The sequence below is a fragment of the Oryzias melastigma genome, linkage group LG2 (assembly GCF_002922805.2).
Source record: "Oryzias melastigma strain HK-1 linkage group LG2, ASM292280v2, whole genome shotgun sequence".
Classification (NCBI taxonomy): domain Eukaryota; kingdom Metazoa; phylum Chordata; class Actinopteri; order Beloniformes; family Adrianichthyidae; genus Oryzias; species Oryzias melastigma.
Window position 1 is genome coordinate 869,323 of NC_050513.1, and position 8,782 is coordinate 878,104.

Consider the following 8,782-nt stretch of genomic DNA (forward strand, 5'->3'; position numbering starts at 1 on the left):
TCCACGTGAACTTGAACCAGACCTTCAGGGCCTCAGAGAGCTCCACCTATGAAGAAGATGTGGATCCAGTCAAACGTCGCAGAAGCTCCTTTAGCAGCTTTAAAGTTCTCTTCATGAAGGAACACTCTGAAACCGGTTCCTCTGAAACCACAGAAGAAGAGGAGGGTTGTCCTGATCTCACCAACATGAAGGGCTCAGACAGCTGAGAAGAGGAACCGCCTCATCCACAGATATTTGTTTGGACGTTTTTGCTTTGTTGGGGTCATTTTGATTTGCAGATGAAACAACCATGACGTTCTCATCCAGACCTGCTCCCCTCTGCAGCTCCCCTGAGTGAGGACCCAAGACATCAGGAGACCTTTAGTCAAACTCACCCAACATCTCCACCACCTGTTTGTCCTTCTTCACCTCTCCTCCTCGTATGTCAGGCGACTGTTTGATTCTAAAGTCTGTGTTTGACTGAACCTGTCGGGTCCATTCACCTCACACCTCCGGGACTCGGACATGGCGTAGCGTCCCGTAAACACGGTACATCTTAGTGAAAGACGCTGAGGTCCAGAAAGAACCGGCTCTTGTGAGTGGATAAAGTCAGTTCTCCTGGGGGAGCGGGAAACTGCAAACACTCTGGAACAACTTCCTAAAGCTGAGTGTCAACAGGGAGGCTTTGGTTCCTGGTCTGACTCGACCGTGGATTTAAACCCTCAGACTTCCAGTTTCAGGGCGGACACTCTACCACAGGGTTCTCAAACTCAATTTTCCTTGGAGGCACTAAAGGCTGAGGCTGGGCCATATGGGGTTGTGCCAAAAATATGTCTTTGGTCCATTGTCTATGTCTGCTGAACAAGTTTTTAGAACATTCGTTCATGTCTATGTACTAATAAGCGATATCTGTGGAACGACAGGAGCTAACGACGTTAGCAACCGTTGCTAAGGACTCGTCTGAAGAAACTGTGAAACGACAGGAGCTAACGACGTTAGCAACCGTTGCTAAGGACTCGTCTGAAGAAACTGTGAAACGACAGGAGCTAATGACGTTAGCAACCGTTGCTAAGGACTCGTCTGAAGAAACCGTGAAATGACAGGAGCTAACGACGCTAGCAACTGTTGCTAAGGACTTGTCTGATGACCAGATCCAACAACAATAGCAAATTCAAACTCTTAAACATAAAGCTGAAACATCACAAAGCAAAAACAAAGCTATCATCAAAGAAGTTTGGACATGCAGAAGATAATGGTTAGTAGACATTGAACTTTCATTTTAAGGCAGAGGCTGCAAAATATCACTTTGGGGGCTGCAAATGGTCCCCAGTTTGAGACCGCTGCTCCACTACCAGCCACTGAGTTGGTCATTTAAAAAAACCTTACTCATTTTCTTCAAACCTTGTTTTCCCCTAAACGACATTTGATTAATGCGCTTCCACCTGGAAGTTGGATGGTTGGTGTGCGGTGGAGCGTTTGTCAGGTGAAGCATGGAGCTTCCTCTGCTTCCGTTTTTGTGCTTTTAAAGGCGGATAATGGAAAACAGCCGCTCATTATTTCTGTGAGTCGGGTCAAATGAGCCCTGGGGCAGGGGGTGGGGGGGTTATAAACCTGTTTCCTGCTGATATCATTAAGCAAAGGAAGAAAACAACCAAAGAGACACTTTAAACGGCAGAGTCTGACAGAAGAATCTTTTTGTTGGAGCCCTGGCCATAAAAATGTTTCAGTTTGACTGCTGTCAGATTTGTACTTTTATATTGAGGCATCATGTTTATAGATTTTCTTAAATAACAGATTTAAAATTCTGATTCTCTGACATAATTTACCATCATGGTAGTGGAATCTTCCTTCAAAGTCCTGGAAGTGAGTTCAAAAATGAACATCATAAAATAGAAACAGGAACAGAAACTAATCAAGAAGATTCAAAAAACCTTTTTTATTCAAATGATCACTTAAGCACTTTTTAGAGGGTTTCATTTCAAATTCTGTTGCACATAATGATCTCACACAGACCAAACCTTTGTAAAAGTTCAAAACATCAGCAGAAAAACAAATGAATGCATAATTAAATGAACAATCCAAACTGTCACTTTTCAGGCCAAACAAGGTGGATTTAAGCCCCATTTTTCTCTCTGAGCCCCCATAATCTCTCTCCGGGTCAACGCAGATTAAGAACGTGTCCAGAAGATGAGATACAGGGCTTCCTGGCAGACTTCAGCAGCGCGCTGTCTGGATCACGGCCCAATCCTACAACTAGGTTGCGATCCAGAAAGTCAGAAGTCCCATAAGTCCTTCAGGGAAATGTGTCATTGGAATCGTTCAAACCAGGTCTTTTTGTTGTAGAAGAGTTTCATCAACCGTTGGAACACCTCCTGGACAGCACAGAGAGAAATGTCTCCTTGACTCCGGATTTCTGCAAGACAACAGTTTCTAAAATCCTTTCAGAGAAACCACCCGGACATCTATGGGAATCTTCTGAGCAGAAAAGTTCTCACCAGTTGTCTTGCACGGGCGGCCGCTGAACACGTGTCGAAAGTATTCATCTCATTGGGTTTATTCTGAGCAGGTTTCTTTGTTTTTAGAGCAGGGTTTATGCTGTGGAAAAATTCCGGTCAAACCCAAACCGTGTTGGAAGACCTTTGGGACACTGGTCCTCTGGACGAAACTCAGAGTCCAGCAAGAATTGTCTCAGAGACTCCAGTTTTTCTGTGAGACCACATGGAGGAGGTTAGCACAAAGCTGTGAGACTAAGACCAAACAGGTGCACGTTTCAGGATGGGCCGGAGATAGATACTTCAGCTGAAATGTGTGCTGTCTGGATCACGGCCTTATCCTCCAGCTAGGTTTTGATCCAGGAAGTCAGAATTCCCACACAGAGAAACCGTCCGAACGTCTCATTGCGACTGTCCAAAGTGTGTTTCTTCTTCTCTAAAGGGTTTATTCCAGGGATGTACAACCTTTTGGTAAAGAGGGCCAGGTTTGCTGAGGCAGCATGACAGTGTCAGGGCTAGCATCCTTTGAACTATTTTAATAGCTTCACACACAAGTGAACATCTAATCGCATGTTCATTTCTTCACATAGAAATACATCTAAATATGGTTTTACCAAAACGATTGTGAATTTGTCAGTTTTTTAGCCCTGTTAATTCCCATTTACATGTAGTTTGTCGTGTTCTCGTCTGGTAGTACCTTTTGATATTAAACTTCTTAAAACAGCTGCAGTCTCTTGGTATATTTGGCAGATAGTCATTTAGTATTTAAATGAAAAAAATATCAGCCAATCTCCACTTGTTCTGGAAGCTCTCACTGTCAACTTTCTCTGGTTATTTACAGTTGATGTTTTGGGAAGTAGCTAGAAAGTGTCACGGAAGGGTTGAGAGAGTGCTGCCACCGAACACAGTCACACCGTTTTTAGAAAGTGCTGGACGCCGCATATTATTGATTTCATGAAAGGAGCCTGTGGGTCAGTGAGGATTTGAATGGGGGCCACATTTGGCCCATGGGCTTGACTGTGAACATCCCTGGTTTCTGTTCTAGGAAAGTTCTTGCCAAGCCCAAACTGTGTGGAACCCTTCTGGGACACAAGAGCACTGGGAGTCCAGTGGGAAGTCCCTCCAAGACTCTGGTTTTTCAGCAAGACCAGAGTTGATTAATTCTACACATCAGAAGGGGTTAGTGCAAAGCTGTAGGGCTAAATTCAAAGGGGCATGCGTGCTTGAAGATGGGGGCGGAGCTAAAGGCCTCAATTTTTAATGCCAAAATGTCAGCTCGAGGTTCAAACTTCTACAAGATCTTCTTCGATCCTGTTCTTTTGTAACAGTCTGAGTACAATGTGCATCAGAAATGTCCAGAATGATGATCAGCTGGATTCATCCTTGCGACACAATAGATATTTGTACCAAATTACATTCAATCCATTTACTGCCAGACTCTGTAATCTGGAAAACCGAGCAGAATCCCTGCAGCATCGTCACCGTGACGATGGAGGGATTTCTAAGAAGCGTGATGGTTTATCTCTGCAAAGCTGCTGCATGATGATGATGGGGGGGGGCTGGTCCGGTTTCTGATTCATCTAATAATCCCCGTCATCTGAGGGGAGCGTTCAGTCCAAACGAGAAAGAAACATCAGCAAACTCCTTCACTGCTGACCTGTGCTCATCGTTTCATTCAGAACGCCTTTAGCTTGAGCAGATCCTGGGCCACAGAGCTTCTTATCTGCCCCCGCAGCTCTTAAAGTCCATTACAGAGAAGGCGATGAGGTCTGTCGAACGCTTGTCTTCTCCCGTTAGAGCGTGAGGGAGGAGAAGTCCAAGCCCGATTAATGAGGAGCAGAAGAAAGGAGGCCACAGCTGTAGGAGAAAAAGATCAAAACTGGCTGGTAAAGTTGAGACTCCCAGCATCAGAGATGGCAGTGAAACTGGCTCTGCTTGTTGCCATGGAGACAGAAACTCTCATGCAGGCCCGCCATGTATCAGATCTTTCAATGATGTTGTCAGTTCTGAGAAAACTTTAACAGATCAGACCAGAACCACTGAAGCATCTGATGGACGGTCAGCACGCAGGAAGGGGGCGGAGCTAACATTGAAGACAAGCTCATTCAGGTCACATTGATGAAGTTGTATGCACACAGAACCCGGTGAAAATGATTTTTTGACATGGGGATGATGACATCACAGCGAAAGAAACCATAAAAAAATGAAAGCGGACCAAATCTTTGAGTAAGCCAAACTTCATTTCTATCATCTTCTCTCTAGTGACGTTTTCCCTCTTCCTCTTTAATGTGATGCTCAGCTTCATCACCTCTAACTGTGATGGAGACAAGAGCTTTCAGCCCTACAGAGGGGGGAGGTTTTGGTTCTGGATGGTGACCTCCCTTTGACCCTCCGTCTTTACTGTTCCACGCTCGGTCTGTATGAGAGGATTCCACACTCACATCAAACGCAGGAATGGAAAAAAAAAACCTATTTTCCAGAATCAAAGAGAGAAAAACAGAGAAATATGTTTGTGATTTGTATGAAGAGAGAATTCTAATTCTGATTCTGGTCTGAGGCCTCTTAGTGTTTTAAAGTAATCTTGGTTCCTCTGAATGGTAACCACTGTGCCACGGCCGGTCTCTTAGTTCCTCTGAGTAGTCTTGTTTCTAATTTGGTTCCTCTGAGATGTTTTCATTTCTCTGGTTTGTCTGCCTTTCTCTGAGCCATTTTCATTCCGTGAGCCATCTGAGTTTTTCTACGGCGTCTTGGTTTCTTTGAGTTGTCTTTGTTCATCAAAGACATATTGGTTCCTATGATGCATCTTGTTTCTTCTGAAGTATCTTAGTTCCTCCGAGGCGTCTCTGTTCCTCTGGGGTGTCTCCGTTCCTCTGAGGTGTCTCGGTTCGTCTGAGGTGTCTCGGTTCCTCTGAGGCGTCTCGGTTCCTCTGATGTGTCTCGGTTCCTCTGATGTGTCTCGGTTCCTCTGAGGCGTCTCGGTTCCTCTGATGTGTCTCGGTTCCTCTGAGGCGTCTCGGTTCCTCTGAGGCGTCTCAGTTCCTCTGGGGTGTCTCGGTCCCTCTAGGGCGTCTCGGTTCCTCTAGGGCGTCTCAGTTCCTCTGAGGTGTCTTGGTTCCTCTGAGGTGTCTCAGTTCCTCTGAGGTGTTTTGGTTCCTCTGATGCGTCTCGGTTCCTCTAAGGTGTCTTGGTTCCTCTGAGGTGTCTCCATTCCTCTATAGCGTCTCAGTTCCTCTGAGGTGTCTCGGTTCCTCTGAGGCGTCTCGGTTCCCCTGAGGCGTCTCGGTTCCTCTGATGTGTCTCGGTTCCTCTGAGGCGTCTCGGTTCCTCTGAGGTGTCTCGGTTCCTCTGAGGCGTCTCGGTTCCTCTGAGGCGTCTCGGTTCCTCTGAGGCGTCTCGGTTCCTCTGGGGTGTCTCGGTTCCTCTGAGGCGTCTCGGTCCCTCTAGGGCGTCTCGGTTCCTCTAGGGCGTCTCAGTTCCTCTGAGGTGTCTTGGTTCCTCTGAGGTGTCTTGGTTCCTCTGAGGCGTCTCGGTTCCTCTGAGGTGTCTTGGTTCCTCTGAGGCGTCTCGGTTCCTCTGGGGTGTCTCGGTTCCTCTGAGGCGTCTCGGTCCCTCTAGGGCGTCTCGGTTCCTCTAGGGCGTCTCAGTTCCTCTGAGGTGTCTTGGTTCCTCTGAGGTGTCTTGGTTCCTCTGAGGCGTCTCGGTTCCTCTGAGGTGTCTTGGTTCCTCTGAGGCGTCTCGGTTCCTCTGGGGTGTCTCGGTTCCTCTAGGGCGTCTCAGTTCCTCCGAGGCGTCTCGGTTCCTCCGGGGCGTCTCGGTTCCTCCGGGGCGTCTGGGTTCCTCCGGGGCGTCTGGGTTCCTCCGGGGCGTCTCGGTCCCTCTGGGGCGTCTCGGTCCCTCCGGGGCGTCTCGGTTCCTCTGGGGCGTCTTGGTTCCTCCGAGGAGTCTTGGTTCCTCTGAGGGGTCTCGGTTCCTCAGAGGTGTCTCAGTTCCTCCGAGACGTCTCGGTTCCTCTGGGGCATCTTGGTTCCTCCGGGGCGTCTCGGTTCCTCTGAGATTTCCTGGTTCTAAGTGATCGTCGTTCCTTGCATTGTTTTTAGTTGTTTTTATCAAATCTGTTGACAAACACGTTGTTCTCTATCTCAGAGAATTAGCGTCACAATTTCCTCTTTTTTGGCTAAACCCTTGAAACCAGGTTAACCAGTGGAAGAACTGTGAATACCAACTTTCAGTTATTTCAGTTTATGTTTGATTAAATTAAAACTACTTTATGATTCTTATTTAAGTAAGAAAGTCATAAATGAAGCCTTAGTCATTAATTAAAAACCTGTTTTCAAATTATTTACTTTGAGTTCTGCAGGAAATGTTCCAGGAACAATGAATTTTTGTGTTCTGTTACAATGTTCTGGTCTGGGTCTACATGGCTGAAGACGGGTCACTGCTCGATCAGGCGCCGGGCCTCTCCCTCGCCGTCAGCAGCTCCAGAGGAACCAGTCCTGAAGGCTCACAACCTGCTTCTCTGATCTGGTCCTGATCTGAGAGGATGATGACCCACTTTCAACCCCGCCCTCAGCTCTCCGTCGCCAAGGAGACGCTTCCCTCTCGTGGCTTTGCAGGAACATCAGAAGCTGACAAAGGTTAATCCACAGCGGAAACAAACATGTATGCATCAACGTATAGATATGAGGATTAAGGAAGACATTCAGGTCACACGATCCAGTCCAAGTTTTTCAGGAATGCTCCAACTAAACGGGATCCTGGGAAGCCTTTCTTCTCTGGCTGTGCTCTATGCAAATTCACTCGCACAGATCCCATCATGCATTGCCTCAGCCTGCCTTCTGTGAGGGAAATGTACATCCGAGTGTCTTGCCTTCATTTGTGCAGAACTGGAGGCCGTGTGTCCTCCGTCTGCGGCCAAAACATGGAAATGACTTTTTCCTCTCGTCTTGTTGATGTTTTCTGACTCCTGTCAGAATGGATGACTTAACCCACACACCTCACACCCACCCATCCCCCCCAACGCCGTTTATCCAGCGAGCCGCTAATCCCACTGGCCCAGATTTGGCCCGCAGTCTGCTCCTCATGATGTGACGTCGTCTTCGCCATCATAACAACTGACCTTATAGCAAGCGGCGCACAAACACGTGACACCTGAGCTGCAGCGGCCTGCAGAGCCGCTCCTGCATGAGTCACAGCGTGCAGGAAATGCAAACGAGGGTGGGTTCATCCTCCTTGTCCTCCCTTGGCGAGCAGAGTGGCATCCCCTGCTGCCTGTGGGTCATACTATATTTATGCGCCGTCTATTTCTGCCTGTGTGGGCTCGCGCGAGCGGCAGCATGACAGCGCGCATGTGCCCAGGTCTGAAACTGCGTGTGCGTTGCAGGGTTGCCTTGGCAACAGGTTGTCTCCGTGATGACTGATTCCAACACATCAGAGGAGAACAAAACGTTCAGGATGAGCTTCCATGTGGATGCAAACAGGAGGATGAGAAAACAGGTCCTGTGTACGAGCAGAACCAAACTGAAGATCAGGCTGATCTTTAACCCTTTGACAGCTGAGGTGTCGCCGCTGACGCTTCAACACAAAATCTATAACGTACTGTAACCTTTCTACCGTTAACACCATCAGCGTCATCATGTGGGACAGATTTGTGACGAACCTTTGCATTTGAAGGATTAAAAAATATTATTTATTTACGTATGTATATATTTAAAATGTCAGCAAAGGAACATTACCTGTTTAATTGGAGAAAATTCAGATAAATGTGACGGAAGCACAATCGGCTTCACTGTTTTTCTAAATGTTTATTTTCATTAAACTACAACCATTTTTAAAACAGTATGACTTTCCCTTTTAAAACATTTCCTCACTACTTTATTCACACACGGGTTTATTTCTTTTTCTTTTTTGTTGCCTCTAATCCTCCATCCGATTCTGAAACGTTTGCGTTTGAACTTTTTGCCTCTGACGTTCACATTTACATTTGATTTATCGAACCATCTGCACATGCGTCCAGTCTACTATTTATGCTTCTATAGTGGACCTCTACATCTCTACTATCAGTCAAATCAAGCCCACAGGAAGTGACTGCCGTGTCCTGCTATGATTTTATCATGGAGGGAGTTGAAAAGCAGAATGATCAGCGAATGATCAAACCCCCCCAGAAAGAATAAAGGGCCTTAAGGCTCTCCTTCCCTCCTCAGTTTCCTGACGTGGGCGAGGAAACGCAGACAGACTTTACCAACGTTCAAACGACCACACCCCCATTTCAAACTGTTTGGATCTGAAATAGAAGTTTTATAAAGAATCTACCC

General features: G+C 46.9%; 1 protein-coding gene across 3 annotated transcripts in view; it reads left to right on the forward strand.

The window, feature by feature from the left end:
* Positions 1–8,782, forward strand: part of LOC112160147 (neural cell adhesion molecule 2) — a 615,672-nt gene that overhangs the window by 453,829 nt on the left and 153,061 nt on the right. The gene's annotated exons all lie outside the window — the stretch shown is intronic.